This window comes from Triturus cristatus, chromosome 1_1 (genome assembly GCF_964204655.1).
Source record: "Triturus cristatus chromosome 1_1, aTriCri1.1, whole genome shotgun sequence".
Classification (NCBI taxonomy): Eukaryota; Metazoa; Chordata; class Amphibia; order Caudata; family Salamandridae; genus Triturus; species Triturus cristatus.
Genome location: NC_140579.1, coordinates 1194607554 through 1194624343, shown reverse-complemented (window position 1 = coordinate 1194624343; position 16790 = coordinate 1194607554).

Sequence of the window (16790 nt, the reverse complement as noted above, 5' to 3'; positions counted from 1 at the left end):
AGGCAGCGATCGCACCACCTGAGCGATTTTAAATGTTCCGCCTCTGTGGGCGTCTGCGCAAGGAATTATGGTAGTTGTGGTGCATGATAAATGTTACCCCCAGTGGGTTGCATGCCTCGCCCCAAAATGTTCAAAATGTTTACCCCAGTGGGCTGCGCTAAAGCCGTCCGGGCTGTCATCCTGTCCATACAACATCCACAAAGCGGACTCACCGTCCCCACAGCGTCTTTGATCATTGTCGCTGCATGCCCGCCCTGATAGCAGTGGGGATCCATCGCGGCGGGCCACGCCCCAAAACACAGAAAAAAGGAAGTTGTCTCCAAGATGAAGCCACCCTACGGTGAGTAAAGTCCTTTATTTGTGAAATACAGGACAATCAGACCAGCTGCTCCTTTGCACAAATCTCAAGCCAAGCGCGTTTCGAGCGCAACAACGCTCTTGCTCACTGGCAGAAGGGAAAGGCAGCAATCGCACCACCTGCGTGAATTGTAATGTTCCGCCTCTGTGGGCGTCTGCGCAAGGAATTATGGTAGTTGTGGTGCATGATAAATGTTACCCCCAGTGGGTTGCATGCCTCACCCCCAAATTTTCAAAATGTTTACCCAAGTGGGCTGCGCTGAAGCTGTCCGGGCTGTCATCCTGTCCATTCAACATCCACAAAGCGGACTCATCGTCCCCACAGCGTCTTTGATCATTGTCGCTGCAGGCCCGCCCTGATAGCAGTGGGGCTCCATCGCGGCGGGGCACGCCGCATAACACAGAAAAAAGGAAGTTGCCTCCAAGATGAAGCCACACTACGGTGAGTAAAGTCCTTTATTTGTTAAATACAGGACAATCAGACCAGCTGCTCCTTTGCACAAATCTTAAGCCAAACGCGTTTCGAGCGCAACAACGCTCTTGTTCACTGGCAGAAGGGAAAGGAAGCAATCGCACCACCTGCGTGAATTTAAATCTCCCGCCTCTGTGGGCGTCTGCGCAAGGAATGATGGTAGTTGTGGTGCATGATAAATGTTACCCACAGTGGGTTGCATGCCTCTCCCCAAAATGTTGAAATTGTTTACCCAAGTGGGCTGCGCTGAAGCTGTCCGGGCTGTCATCCTGTCCATACAACATCCACAAAGCGGACTCACCGTCCCCAGTGTCTTTGATCATTGTCGCTGCAGGCCCGCCCTGATAGCAGTGGGGATCCGTCGCGGCGGGGCACGCCCCAAAACACAGAAAAAAGGAAGTTGCCTCCAAGATGAAGCCACACTACTTTGAGTAAAGTCCTTTATTTGTGAAATACAGGACAATCAGACCAGCTGCTCCTTTGCACAAATCTCAAGCCAAACGCGTTTCGAGCGCAACAACGCTCTTGCTCACTGGCAGAAGGGAAAGGCAGCAATCGCACCACCTGCGTGAATTGTAATGTTCCGCCTCTGTGGGCGTCTGCGCAAGGAATTATGGTAGTTGTGGTGCATGATAAATGTTACCCCCAGTGGGTTGCATGCCTCACCCCCAAATTTTCAAAATGTTTACCCAAGTGGGCTGCGCTGAAGCTGTCCGGGCTGTCATCCTGTCCATACAACATCCACAAAGCGGACTCATCGTCCCCACAGCGTCTTTGATCATTGTCGCTGCAGGCCCGCCCTGGTAGCAGTGGGGCTCCATCGCGGCGGGGCACGCCGCATAACACAGAAAAAAGGAAGTTGCCTCCAAGATGAAGCCACACTACGGTGAGTAAAGTCCTTTATTTGTTAAATACAGGACAATCAGACCAGCTGCTCCTTTGCACAAATCTTAAGCCAAACGCGTTTCGAGCGCAACAACGCTCTTGTTCACTGGCAGAAGGGAAAGGAAGCAATCGCACCACCTGCGTGAATTTAAATCTCCCGCCTCTGTGGGCGTCTGCGCAAGGAATGATGGTAGTTGTGGTGCATGATAAATGTTACCCACAGTGGGTTGCATGCCTCTCCCCAAAATGTTGAAATTGTTTACCCAAGTGGGCTGCGCTGAAGCTGTCCGGGCTGTCATCCTGTCCATACAACATCCACAAAGCGGACTCACCGTCCCCAGTGTCTTTGATCATTGTCGCTGCAGGCCCGCCCTGATAGCAGTGGGGATCCGTCGCGGCGGGGCACGCCCCAAAACACAGAAAAAAGGAAGTTGCCTCCAAGATGAAGCCACACTACTTTGAGTAAAGTCCTTTATTTGTGAAATACAGGACAATCAGACCAGCTGCTCCTTTGCACAAATCTAGAGCCAAACGCGTTTCGAGCGCAACAACGCTCTTGCTCACTGGCAGAAGGGAAAGGCAGCAATGGCACGACCTGAGCGATTTTGAATGTCCCGCCTCTGTGGGTGTCTGCGCAAGGAATTATGGTAGTTGTGGTGCATGATAAATGTTACCTACAGTGGGTTGCATGCCTCTCCCCAAAATGTTCAAAATGTTTACCCAAGTGGGCAGCTCTGAAGCTGTCCGGGCTGTCACCCTGTCCATACAACATCCACAAAGCGGACTCACAGTCCCCACAGCGTCTTTGATCATTGTCGCTGCAGGCCCGCCCTGATAGCAGTGGGGCTCCATCGCGGCGGGGCAGGCCGCATAACACAGAAAAAAGGAAGTTGCCTCCAAGATGAAGCCACATTACGGTGAGTAAAGTCCTTTATTTGTGAAATAGAGGACAATCAGACCAGCTGCTCCTTTGCACAAATCTCAAGCCAAACGCATTTCGAGCGCAACAACGCTCTTGCTCACTGGCAGAAGGGAAAGGCAGCAATCGCACCACCTGCGTGAATTTTAATGTCCCGCCTCTGTGGGCGTCTGCGCAAAGAATGATGGTAGTTGTGGGGCATGATAAATGTTACCCCCTGTGGGTTGCATGCCTCGCCCCAAAATGTTCACAATGTTTACCCAAGTGGGCTGCGCTAAAGCTGTCCGGGCTGTCATCCTGTCCATACAACATCCACAAAGCGGACTCACCGTCCCCACAGCGTCTTTGATCATTGTCGCTGCAGGCCCGCCCTGACAGCAGTGGGGCACCATCGTGGCGGGGCATGCTGCATAACACAGAAAAATGGAAGTTGCCTCCAAGATGAAGACACACTACGGTGAGTGAAGTCCTTTATTTGTGAAATACAGGACAATCAGACCAGCTGCTCCTTTGCACAAATCTCAAGCCAAACGCGTTTCGAGCGCAACAACACTCATGATCACTGGCAGAAGGGAAAGGCAGCAATCGCACCACCTGAGCGAATTTAAATGTCCCGCCTCTGTGGGCGTCTGCGCAAGGAATGATGGTAGTTGTGGTGCATGATAAATGTTACTCATAGTGGGTTGCATGCCTCTCCCCAAAATGTTGAAATTGTTTACCCAAGTGGGCTGCGCTGAAGCTGTCCGGGCTGTCATCCTGTCCATACAACATCCACAAAGCGGACTCACCGTCCCCACAGTGTCTTTGATCATTGTCGCTGCAGGCCCGCCCTGATAGCAGTGGGGATCCGTTCGCGGCGGGGCACGCCCCAAAACACAGAAAAAAGGAAGTTGCCTCCAAGATGAAGCCACACTACGGTGAGTAAAGTCCTTTATTTTTGAAATACAGGACAATCAGACCAGCTGCTCCTTTGCACAAATCTCAAGCCAAACGCGTTTTGAGCGCAACAACGCTCTTGCTCACTGGCAGAAGGGAAAGGCAGCAATCGCACCACCTGTGTGAATTTTAATGTTCCGCCTCTGTGGGCGTCTGCGCAAGGAATTATGGTAGTTGTGGTGCATGATAAATGTTACCCCCAGTGGGTTGCATGCCTCGCCCCAAAATGTTCAAAATGTTTACCCAAGTGGGCTGCGCTGAAGCCGTCAGGGCTGTCATCCTGTCCATACAACATCCACAAAGCGGACTCACCGTCCCCACAGTGTCTTTGATCATTGTCGCTGCAGACCCGCCCTGATAGCAGTGGGGCTCCATCGCGGCGGGGCAGGCCGCATAACACAGAAAAAAGGAAGTTGCCTCCAAGATGAAGCCACAGTACGGTGAGTAAAGTCCTTTATTTGTGAAATAGAGGACAATCAGACCAGCTGCTCCTTTGCACAAATCTCAAGCCAAACGCATTTCGAGCGCAACAACGCTCTTGCTCACTGGCAGAAGGGAAAGGCAGCAATCGCACCACCTGCGTGAATTTTAATGTCCCGCCTCTGTGGGCGTCTGCGCAAGGAATGATGGTAGTTGTGGGGCATGATAAATGTTACCCACAGTGGGTTGCATGCCTCTCCCCAAAATGTTGAAATTGTTTACCCAAGTGGGCTGCGCTGAAGCTGTCCGGGCTGTCATCCTGTCCATACAACATCCACAAAGCGGACTCACCGTCCCCAGTGTCTTTGATCATTGTCGCTGCAGGCCCGCCCTGATAGCAGTGGGGATCCGTCGCGGCGGGGCACGCCCCAAAACACAGAAAAAAGGAAGTTGCCTCCAAGATGAAGCCACACTACTTTGAGTAAAGTCCTTTATTTGTGAAATACAGGACAATCAGACCAGCTGCTCCTTTGCACAAATCTAGAGCCAAACGCGTTTCGAGCGCAACAACGCTCTTGCTCACTGGCAGAAGGGAAAGGCAGCAATGGCACGACCTGAGCGATTTTGAATGTCCCGCCTCTGTGGGTGTCTGCGCAAGGAATTATGGTAGTTGTGGTGCATGATAAATGTTACCTACAGTGGGTTGCATGCCTCTCCCCAAAATGTTCAAAATGTTTACCCAAGTGGGCAGCTCTGAAGCTGTCCGGGCTGTCACCCTGTCCATACAACATCCACAAAGCGGACTCACAGTCCCCACAGCGTCTTTGATCATTGTCGCTGCAGGCCCGCCCTGATAGCAGTGGGGCTCCATCGCGGCGGGGCAGGCCGCATAACACAGAAAAAAGGAAGTTGCCTCCAAGATGAAGCCACATTACGGTGAGTAAAGTCCTTTATTTGTGAAATAGAGGACATCAGACCAGCTGCTCCTTTGCACAAATCTCAAGCCAAACGCATTTCGAGCGCAACAACGCTCTTGCTCACTGGCAGAAGGGAAAGGCAGCAATCGCACCACCTGCGTGAATTTTAATGTCCCGCCTCTGTGGGCGTCTGCGCAAAGAATGATGGTAGTTGTGGGGCATGATAAATGTTACCCCCTGTGGGTTGCATGCCTCGCCCCAAAATGTTCACAATGTTTACCCAAGTGGGCTGCGCTAAAGCTGTCCGGGCTGTCATCCTGTCCATACAACATCCACAAAGCGGACTCACCGTCCCCACAGCGTCTTTGATCATTGTCGCTGCAGGCCCGCCCTGACAGCAGTGGGGCACCATCGTGGCGGGGCATGCTGCATAACACAGAAAAATGGAAGTTGCCTCCAAGATGAAGACACACTACGGTGAGTGAAGTCCTTTATTTGTGAAATACAGGACAATCAGACCAGCTGCTCCTTTGCACAAATCTCAAGCCAAACGCGTTTCGAGCGCAACAACACTCATGATCACTGGCAGAAGGGAAAGGCAGCAATCGCACCACCTGAGCGAATTTAAATGTCCCGCCTCTGTGGGCGTCTGCGCAAGGAATGATGGTAGTTGTGGTGCATGATAAATGTTACTCATAGTGGGTTGCATGCCTCTCCCCAAAATGTTGAAATTGTTTACCCAAGTGGGCTGCGCTGAAGCTGTCCGGGCTGTCATCCTGTCCATACAACATCCACAAAGCGGACTCACCGTCCCCACAGTGTCTTTGATCATTGTCGCTGCAGGCCCGCCCTGATAGCAGTGGGGATCCGTTCGCGGCGGGGCACGCCCCAAAACACAGAAAAAAGGAAGTTGCCTCCAAGATGAAGCCACACTACGGTGAGTAAAGTCCTTTATTTTTGAAATACAGGACAATCAGACCAGCTGCTCCTTTGCACAAATCTCAAGCCAAACGCGTTTTGAGCGCAACAACGCTCTTGCTCACTGGCAGAAGGGAAAGGCAGCAATCGCACCACCTGTGTGAATTTTAATGTTCCGCCTCTGTGGGCGTCTGCGCAAGGAATTATGGTAGTTGTGGTGCATGATAAATGTTACCCCCAGTGGGTTGCATGCCTCGCCCCAAAATGTTCAAAATGTTTACCCAAGTGGGCTGCGCTGAAGCCGTCAGGGCTGTCATCCTGTCCATACAACATCCACAAAGCGGACTCACCGTCCCCACAGTGTCTTTGATCATTGTCGCTGCAGACCCGCCCTGATAGCAGTGGGGCTCCATCGCGGCGGGGCAGGCCGCATAACACAGAAAAAAGGAAGTTGCCTCCAAGATGAAGCCACAGTACGGTGAGTAAAGTCCTTTATTTGTGAAATAGAGGACAATCAGACCAGCTGCTCCTTTGCACAAATCTCAAGCCAAACGCATTTCGAGCGCAACAACGCTCTTGCTCACTGGCAGAAGGGAAAGGCAGCAATCGCACCACCTGCGTGAATTTTAATGTCCCGCCTCTGTGGGCGTCTGCGCAAGGAATGATGGTAGTTGTGGGGCATGATAAATGTTACCCCCTGTGGGTTGCATGCCTCGCCCCAAAATGTTCACAATGTTTACCCAAGTGGGCTGCGCTAAAGCTGTCCGGGCTGTCATCCTGTCCATACAACATCCACAAAGCGGACTCACCGTCCCCACAGCGTCTTTGATCATTGTCGCTGCAGGCCCGCCCTGACAGCAGTGGGGCACCATCGTGGCGGGGCATGCTGCATAACACAGAAAAAAGGAAGTTGCCTCCAAGATGAAGCCACACTACGGTGAGTAAAGTCCTTTATTTGTGAAATACAGGACAATCAGACCAGCTGCTCCTTTGCACAAATCTCAAGCCAAACGCGTTTCGAGCGCAACAACACTCATGATCACTGGCAGAAGGGAAAGGCAGCAATCGCACCACCTGAGCGAATTTAAATGTCCCGCCTCTGTGGGCGTCTGCGCAAGGAATGATGGTAGTTGTGGTGCATGATAAATGTTACTCACAGTGGGTTGCATGCCTCTCCCCAAAATGTTGAAATTGTTTACCCAAGTGGGCTGCGCTGAAGCTGTCCGGGCTGTCATCCTGTCCATACAACATCCACAAAGCAGACTCACCGTCCCCACAGTGTCTTTGATCATTGTCGCTGCAGGCCCGCCCTGATAGCAGTGGGGATCCGTTCGCGGAGGGGCACACCCCAAAACACAGAAAAAAGGAAGTTGCCTCCAAGATGAAGCCACACTACGGTGAGTAAAGTCCTTTATTTTTGAAATACAGGACAATCAGACCAGCTGCTCCTTTGCACAAATCTCAAGCCAAACGCGTTTCGAGCGCAACAACGCTCTTGCTCACTGGCAGAAGGGAAAGGCAGCAATCGCACCACCTGTGTGAATTTTAATGTTTCGCCTCTGTGGGCGTCTGCGCAAGGAATTATGGTAGTTGTGGTGCATGATAAATGTTACCCCCAGTGGGTTGCATGCCTCGCCCCAAAATGTTCAAAATGTTTACCCAAGTGGGCTGCGCTGAAGCCGTCAGGGCTGTCATCCTGTCCATACAACATCCACAAAGCGGACTCACCGTCCCCACAGTGTCTTTGATCATTGTCGCTGCAGACCCGCCCTGATAGCAGTGGGGCTCCATCGCGGCGGGGCAGGCCGCATAACACAGAAAAAAGGAAGTTGCCTCCAAGATGAAGCCACAGTACGGTGAGTAAAGTCCTTTATTTGTGAAATAGAGGACAATCAGACCAGCTGCTCCTTTGCACAAATCTCAAGCCAAACGCATTTCGAGCGCAACAACGCTCTTGCTCACTGGCAGAAGGGAAAGGCAGCAATCGCACCACCTGCGTGAATTTTAATGTCCCGCCTCTGTGGGCGTCTGCGCAAGGAATGATGGTAGTTGTGGGGCATGATAAATGTTACCCCCTGTGGGTTGCATGCCTCGCCCCAAAATGTTCACAATGTTTACCCAAGTGGGCTGCGCTAAAGCTGTCCGGGCTGTCATCCTGTCCATACAACATCCACAAAGCGGACTCACCGTCCCCACAGCGTCTTTGATCATTGTCGCTGCAGGCCCGCCCTGACAGCAGTGGGGCACCATCGTGGCGGGGCATGCTGCATAACACAGAAAAATGGAAGTTGCCTCCAAGATGAAGACACACTACAGTGAGTAAAGTCCTTTATTTGTGAAATACAGGACAATCAGACCAGCTGCTCCTTTGCACAAATCTCAAGCCAAAAGCGTTTCGAGCGCAACAACACTCATGATCACTGGCAGAAGGGAAAGGCAGCAATCGCACCACCTGAGCGATTTTAAATGTTCCGCCTCTGTGGGCGTCTGCGCAAGGAATTATGGTAGTTGTGGTGCATGATAAATGTTACCCCCAGTGGGTTGCATGCCTCGCCCCAAAATGTTCAAAATGTTTACCCAAGTGGGCTGCGCTAAAGCCGTCCGGGCTGTCATCCTGTCCATACAACATCCACAAAGCGGACTCACCGTCCCCACAGCGTCTTTGATCATTGTCGCTGCATGCCCGCCCTGATAGCAGTGGGGATCCATCGCGGCGGGCCACGCCCCAAAACACAGAAAAAAGGAAGTTGTCTCCAAGATGAAGCCACCCTACGGTGAGTAAAGTCCTTTATTTGTGAAATACAGGACAATCAGACCAGCTGCTCCTTTGCACAAATCTCAAGCCAAGCGCGTTTCGAGCGCAACAACGCTCTTGCTCACTGGCAGAAGGGAACGGCAGCAATCGCACCACCTGCGTGAATTGTAATGTTCCGCCTCTGTGGGCGTCTGCGCAAGGAATTATGGTAGTTGTGGTGCATGATAAATGTTACCCCCAGTGGGTTGCATGCCTCACCCCCAAATTTTCAAAATGTTTACCCAAGTGGGCTGCGCTGAAGCTGTCCGGGCTGTCATCCTGTCCATACAACATCCACAAAGCGGACTCATCGTCCCCACAGCGTCTTTGATCATTGTCGCTGCAGGCCCGCCCTGATAGCAGCGGGGCTCCATCGCGGCGGGGCACGCCGCATAACACAGAAAAAAGGAAGTTGCCTCCAAGATGAAGCCACACTACGGTGAGTAAAGTCCTTTATTTGTGAAATACAGGACAATCAGACCAGCTGCTCCTTTGCACAAATCTCAAGCCAAGCGCGTTTCGAGCGCAACAACGCTCTTGCTCACTGGCAGAAGGGAATAGCAGCAATCGCACCACCTGCGTGAATTGTAATGTTCCGCCTCTGTGGGCGTCTGCGCAAGGAATTATGGTAGTTGTGGTGCATGATAAATGTTACCCCCAGCGGGTTGCATGCCTCACCCCCAAATTTTCAAAATGTTTACCCAAGTGGGCTGCGCTGAAGCTGTCCGGGCTGTCATCCTGTCCATACAACATCCACAAAGCGGACTCACCGTCCCCACAGCGTCTTTGATCATTGTCGCTGCATGCCCGCCCTGATAGCAGTGGGGATCCATCGCGGCGGCCCACGCCCCAAAACACAGAAAAAAGGAAGTTGTCTCCAAGATGAAGCCACCCTACGGTGAGTAAAGTCCTTTATTTGTGAAATACAGGACAATCAGACCAGCTGCTCCTTTGCACAAATCTCAAGCCAAACGCGTTTCGAGCGCAACAACGCTCTTGTTCACTGGCTGAAGGGAAAGGCAGCAATCGCACCACCTGCGCGAATTTAAATGTCCCGCCTCTGTGGGCGTCTGCGCAAGGAATGATGGTAGTTGTGGTGCATGATAAATGTTACCTACATTGGGTTGCATGCCTCTCCCCAAAATGTTCAAAATGTTTACCCAAGTGGGCAGCTCTGAAGCTGTCCGGGCTGTCACCCTGTCCATACAACATCCACAAAGCGGACTCACCGTCCCCACAGCGTCTTTGATCATTGTCGCTGCAGGCCCGCCCTGATAGCAGTGGGGCTCCATCGCAGCGGGGCACGCCGCATAACACAGAAAAAAGGAAGTTGCCTCCAAGATGAAGCCACACTACGGTGAGTAAAGTTCTTTATTTGTTAAATACAGGACAATCAGACCAGCTGCTCCTTTGCACAAATCTTAAGCCAAACGCGTTTCGAGCGCAACAACGCTCTTGTTCACTGGCAGAAGGGAAAGGAAGCAATCGCACCACCTGCGTGAATTTAAATCTCCCGCCTCTGTGGGCGTCTGCGCAAGGAATGATGGTAGTTGTGGTGCATGATAAATGTTACCCACAGTGGGTTGCATGCCTCTCCCCAAAATGTTGAAATTGTTTACCCAAGTGGGCTGCGCTGAAGCTGTCCGGGCTGTCATCCTGTCCATACAACATCCACAAAGCGGACTCACCGTCCCTAGTGTCTTTGATCATTGTTGCTGCAGGCCCGCCCTGATAGCAGTGGGGATCCGTCGCGGCGGGGCACGCCCCAAAACACAGAAAAAAGGAAGTTGCCTCCAAGATGAAGTCACACTACTTTGAGTAAAGTCCTTTATTTGTGAAATACAGGACCATCAGACCAGCTGCTCCTTTGCACAAATCTCAAGCCAAACGCGTTTCGAGCGCAACAACGCTCTTGCTCACTGGCAGAAGGGAAAGGCAGCAATCACACGACCTGAGCGCTTTTGAATGTCCCGCCTCTGTGGGTGACTGCGCAAGGAATTATGGTAGTTGTGGTGCATGATAAATGTTACCCCCAGTGGGTTGCATGCCTCACCCCCAAATTTTCAAAATGTTTACCCAAGTGGGCTGCGCTGAAGCTGTCCGGGCTGTCATCCTGTCCATACAACATCCACAAAGCGGACTCACCGTCCCTAGTGTCTTTGATCATTGTCGCTGCAGGCCCGCCCTGATAGCAGTGGGGATCCGTCGCGGCGGGGCACGCCCCAAAACACAGAAAAAAGGAAGTTGCCTCCAAGATGAAGTCACACTACTTTGAGTAAAGTCCTTTATTTGTGAAATACAGGACCATCAGACCAGCTGCTCCTTTGCACAAATCTCAAGCCAAACGCTTTTCGAGCGCAACAACGCTCTTGCTCACTGGCAGAAGGGAAAGGCAGCAATCACACGACCTGAGCGATTTTGAATGTCCCGCCTCTGTGGGTGACTGCGCAAGGAATTATGGTAGTTGTGGTGCATGATAAATGTTACCCCCAGTGGGTTGCATGCCTCACCCCCAAATTTTCAAAATGTTTACCCAAGTGGGCTGCGCTGAAGCTGTCCGGGCTGTCATCCTGTCCATACAACATCCACAAAGCGGACTCATCGTCCCCACAGCGTCTTTGATCATTGTCGCTGCAGGCCTGCCCTGATAGCAGCGGGGCTCCATCGCGGCGGGGCACGCCGCATAACACAGAAAAAAGGAAGTTGCCTCCAAGATGAAGCCACACTACGGTGAGTAAAGTCCTTTATTTGTTCAATACAGGACAATCAGACCAGCTGCTCCTTTGCACAAATCTTAAGCCAAACGCGTTTCGAGCGCAACAACGCTCTTGTTCACTGGCAGAAGGGAAAGGAAGCAATCGCACCACCTGCGTGAATTTAAATCTCCCGCCTCTGTGGGCGTCTGCGCAAGGAATGATGGTAGTTGTGGTGCATGATAAATGTTACCCACAGTGGGTTGCATGCCTCTCCCCAAAATGTTGAAATTGTTTACCCAAGTGGGCTGCGCTGAAGCTGTCCGGGCTGTCATCCTGTCCATACAACATCCACAAAGCGGACTCACCGTCCCCGGTGTCTTTGATCATTGTCGCTGCAGGCCCGCCCTGATAGCAGTGGGGATCCGTCGCGGCGGGGCACGCCCCAAAACACAGAAAAAAGGAAGTTGCCTCCAAGATGAAGCCACACTACTTTGAGTAAAGTCCTTTATTTGTGAAATACAGGACAATCAGACCAGCTGCTCCTTTGCACAAATCTAGAGCCAAACGCGTTTCGAGCGCAACAACGCTCTTGCTCACTGGCAGAAGGGAAAGGCAGCAATGGCACGACCTGAGCGATTTTGAATGTCCCGCCTCTGTGGTTGTCTGCGCAAGGAATTATGGTAGTTGTGGTGCATGATAAATGTTACCTACAGTGGGTTGCATGCCTCTCCCCAAAATGTTCAAAATGTTTACCCAAGTGGGCAGCTCTGAAGCTGTCCGGGCTGTCACCCTGTCCATACAACATCCACAAAGCGGACTCACAGTCCCCACAGCGTCTTTGATCATTGTCGCTGCAGGCCCGCCCTGATAGCAGTGGGGCTCCATCGCGGCGGGGCAGGCTGCATAACACAGAAAAATGGAAGTTGCCTCCAAGATGAAGACACACTACGGTGAGTGAAGTCCTTTATTTGTGAAATACAGGACAATCAGACCAGCTGCTCCTTTGCACAAATCTCAAGCCAAACGCGTTTCGAGCGCAACAACACTCATGATCACTGGCAGAAGGGAAAGGCAGCAATCGCACCACCTGAGCGAATTTAAATGTCCCGCCTCTGTGGGCGTCTGCGCAAGGAATGATGGTAGTTGTGGTGCATGATAAATGTTACTCACAGTGGGTTGCATGCCTCTCCCCAAAATGTTGAAATTGTTTACCCAAGTGGGCTGCGCTGAAGCTGTCCGGGCTGTCATCCTGTCCATACAACATCCACAAAGCGGACTCACCGTCCCCACAGTGTCTTTGATCATTGTCGCTGCAGGCCCGCCCTGATAGCAGTGGGGATCCGTTCGCGGCGGGGCACGCCCCAAAACACAGAAAAAAGGAAGTTGCCTCCAAGATGAAGCCACACTACGGTGAGTAAAGTCCTTTATTTTTGAAATACAGGACAATCAGACCAGCTGCTCCTTTGCACAAATCTCAAGCCAAACGCGTTTCGAGCGCAACAACGCTCTTGCTCACTGGCAGAAGGGAAAGGCAGCAATCGCACCACCTGTGTGAATTTTAATGTCCCGCCTCTGTGGGCGTCTGCGCAAGGAATGATGGTAGTTGTGGGGCATGATAAATGTTACCCCCTGTGGGTTGCATGCCTCGCCCCAAAATGTTCACAATGTTTACCCAAGTGGGCTGCGCTAAAGCTGTCCGGGCTGTCATCCTGTCCATACAACATCCACAAAGCGGACTCACCGTCCCCACAGCGTCTTTGATCATTGTCGCTGCAGGCCCGCCCTGACAGCAGTGGGGCACCATCGTGGCGGGGCATGCTGCATAACACAGAAAAAAGGAAGTTGCCTCCAAGATGAAGCCACACTACGGTGAGTAAAGTCCTTTATTTGTTCAATACAGGACAATCAGACCAGCTGCTCCTTTGCACAAATCTTAAGCCAAACGCGTTTCGAGCGCAACAACGCTCTTGTTCACTGGCAGAAGGGAAAGGAAGCAATCGCACCACCTGCGTGAAATTAAATCTCCCGCCTCTGTGGGCGTCTGCGCAAGGAATGATGGTAGTTGTGGTGCATGATAAATGTTACCCACAGTGGGTTGCATGCCTCTCCCCAAAATGTTGAAATTGTTTACCCAAGTGGGCTGCGCTGAAGCTGTCCGGGCTGTCATCCTGTCCATACAACATCCACAAAGCGGACTCACCGTCCCCAGTGTCTTTGATCATTGTCGCTGCAGGCCCGCCCTGATAGCAGTGGGGATCCGTCGCGGCGGGGCACGCCCCAAAACACAGAAAAAAGGAAGTTGCCTCCAAGATGAAGCCACACTACTTTGAGTAAAGTCCTTTATTTGTGAAATACAGGACAATCAGACCAGCTGCTCCTTTGCACAAATCTCAAGCCAAACGCGTTTCGAGCGCAACAACGCTCTTGCTCACTGGCAGAAGGGAAAGGCAGCAATCGCACCACCTGCGTGAATTGTAATGTTCCGCCTCTGTGGGCGTCTGCGCAAGGAATTATGGTAGTTGTGGTGCATGATAAATGTTACCCCCAGTGGGTTGCATGCCTCACCCCCAAATTTTCAAAATGTTTACCCAAGTGGGCTGCGCTGAAGCTGTCCGGGCTGTCATCCTGTCCATACAACATCCACAAAGCGGACTCATCGTCCCCACAGCGTCTTTGATCATTGTCGCTGCAGGCCCGCCCTGGTAGCAGTGGGGCTCCATCGCGGCGGGGCACGCCGCATAACACAGAAAAAAGGAAGTTGCCTCCAAGATGAAGCCACACTACGGTGAGTAAAGTCCTTTATTTGTTAAATACAGGACAATCAGACCAGCTGCTCCTTTGCACAAATCTTAAGCCAAACGCGTTTCGAGCGCAACAACGCTCTTGTTCACTGGCAGAAGGGAAAGGAAGCAATCGCACCACCTGCGTGAATTTAAATCTCCCGCCTCTGTGGGCGTCTGCGCAAGGAATGATGGTAGTTGTGGTGCATGATAAATGTTACCCACAGTGGGTTGCATGCCTCTCCCCAAAATGTTGAAATTGTTTACCCAAGTGGGCTGCGCTGAAGCTGTCCGGGCTGTCATCCTGTCCATACAACATCCACAAAGCGGACTCACCGTCCCCAGTGTCTTTGATCATTGTCTCTGCAGGCCCGCCCTGATAGCAGTGGGGATCCGTCGCGGCGGGGCACGCCCCAAAACACAGAAAAAAGGAAGTTGCCTCCAAGATGAAGCCACACTACTTTGAGTAAAGTCCTTTATTTGTGAAATACAGGACAATCAGACCAGCTGCTCCTTTGCACAAATCTAGAGCCAAACGCGTTTCGAGCGCAACAACGCTCTTGCTCACTGGCAGAAGGGAAAGGCAGCAATGGCACGACCTGAGCGATTTTGAATGTCCCGCCTCTGTGGGTGTCTGCGCAAGGAATTATGGTAGTTGTGGTGCATGATAAATGTTACCTACAGTGGGTTGCATGCCTCTCCCCAAAATGTTCAAAATGTTTACCCAAGTGGGCAGCTCTGAAGCTGTCCGGGCTGTCACCCTGTCCATACAACATCCACAAAGCGGACTCACAGTCCCCACAGCGTCTTTGATCATTGTCGTTGCAGGCCCGCCCTGATAGCAGTGGGGCTCCATCGCGGCGGGGCAGGCTGCATAACACAGAAAAATGGAAGTTGCCTCCAAGATGAAGACACACTACGGTGAGTGAAGTCCTTTATTTGTGAAATACAGGACAATCAGACCAGCTGCTCCTTTGCACAAATCTCAAGCCAAACGCGTTTCGAGCGCAACAACACTCATGATCACTGGCAGAAGGGAAAGGCAGCAATCGCACCACCTGAGCGAATTTAAATGTCCCGCCTCTGTGGGCGTCTGCGCAAGGAATGATGGTAGTTGTGGTGCATGATAAATGTTACTCACAGTGGGTTGCATGCCTCTCCCCAAAATGTTGAAATTGTTTACCCAAGTGGGCTGCGCTGAAGCTGTCCGGGCTGTCATCCTGTCCATACAACATCCACAAAGCGGACTCACCGTCCCCACAGTGTCTTTGATCATTGTCGCTGCAGGCCCGCCCTGATAGCAGTGGGGATCCGTTCGCGGCGGGGCACGCCCCAAAACACAGAAAAAAGGAAGTTGCCTCCAAGATGAAGCCACACTACGGTGAGTAAAGTCCTTTATTTTTGAAATACAGGACAATCAGACCAGCTGCTCCTTTGCACATATCTCAAGCCAAACGCGTTTCGAGCGCAACAACGCTCTTGCTCACTGGCAGAAGGGAAAGGCAGCAATCGCACCACCTGTGTGAATTTTAATGTTCCGCCTCTGTGGGCGTCTGCGCAAGGAATTATGGTAGTTGTGGTGCATGATAAATGTTACCCCCAGTGGGTTGCATGCCTCGCCCCAAAATGTTCAAAATCTTTACCCAAGTGGGCTGCGCTGAAGCCGTCAGGGCTGTCATCCTGTCCATACAACATCCACAAAGCGGACTCACCGTCCCCACAGTGTCTTTGATCATTGTCGCTGCAGACCCGCCCTGATAGCAGTGGGGCTCCATCGCGGCGGGGCAGGCCGCATAACACAGAAAAAAGGAAGTTGCCTCCAAGATGAAGCCACAGTACGGTGAGTAAAGTCCTTTATTTGTGAAATAGAGGACAATCAGACCAGCTGCTCCTTTGCACAAATCTCAAGCCAAACGCATTTCGAGCGCAACAACGCTCTTGCTCACTGGCAGAAGGGAAAGGCAGCAATCGCACCACCTGCGTGAATTTTAATGTCCCGCCTCTGTGGGCGTCTGCGCAAGGAATGATGGTAGTTGTGGGGCATGATAAATGTTACCCCCTGTGGGTTGCATGCCTCGCCCCAAAATGTTCACAATGTTTACCCAAGTGGGCTGCGCTAAAGCTGTCCGGGCTGTCATCCTGTCCATACAACATCCACAAAGCGGACTCACCGTCCCCACAGCGTCTTTGATCATTGTCGCTGCAGGCCCGCCCTGACAGCAGTGGGGCACCATCGTGGCGGGGCATGCTGCATAACACAGAAAAATGGAAGTTGCCTCCAAGATGAAGACACACTACGGTTGAGTAAAGTCCTTTATTTGTGAAATACAGGACAATCAGACCAGCTGCTCCTTTGCACAAATCTCAAGCCAAAAGCGTTTCGAGCGCAACAACACTCATGATCACTGGCAGAAGGGAAAGGCAGCAATCGCACCACCTGAGCGATTTTAAATGTTCCGCCTCTGTGGGCGTCTGCGCAAGGAATTATGGTAGTTGTGGTGCATGATAAATGTTACCCCCAGTGGGTTGCATGCCTCGCCCCAAAATGTTCAAAATGTTTACCCAAGTGGGCTGCGCTAAAGCCGTCCGGGCTGTCATCCTGTCCATACAACATCCACAAAGCGGACTCACCGTCCCCACAGCGTCTTTGATCATTGTCGCTGCATGCCCGCCCTGATAGCAGTGGGGATCCATTG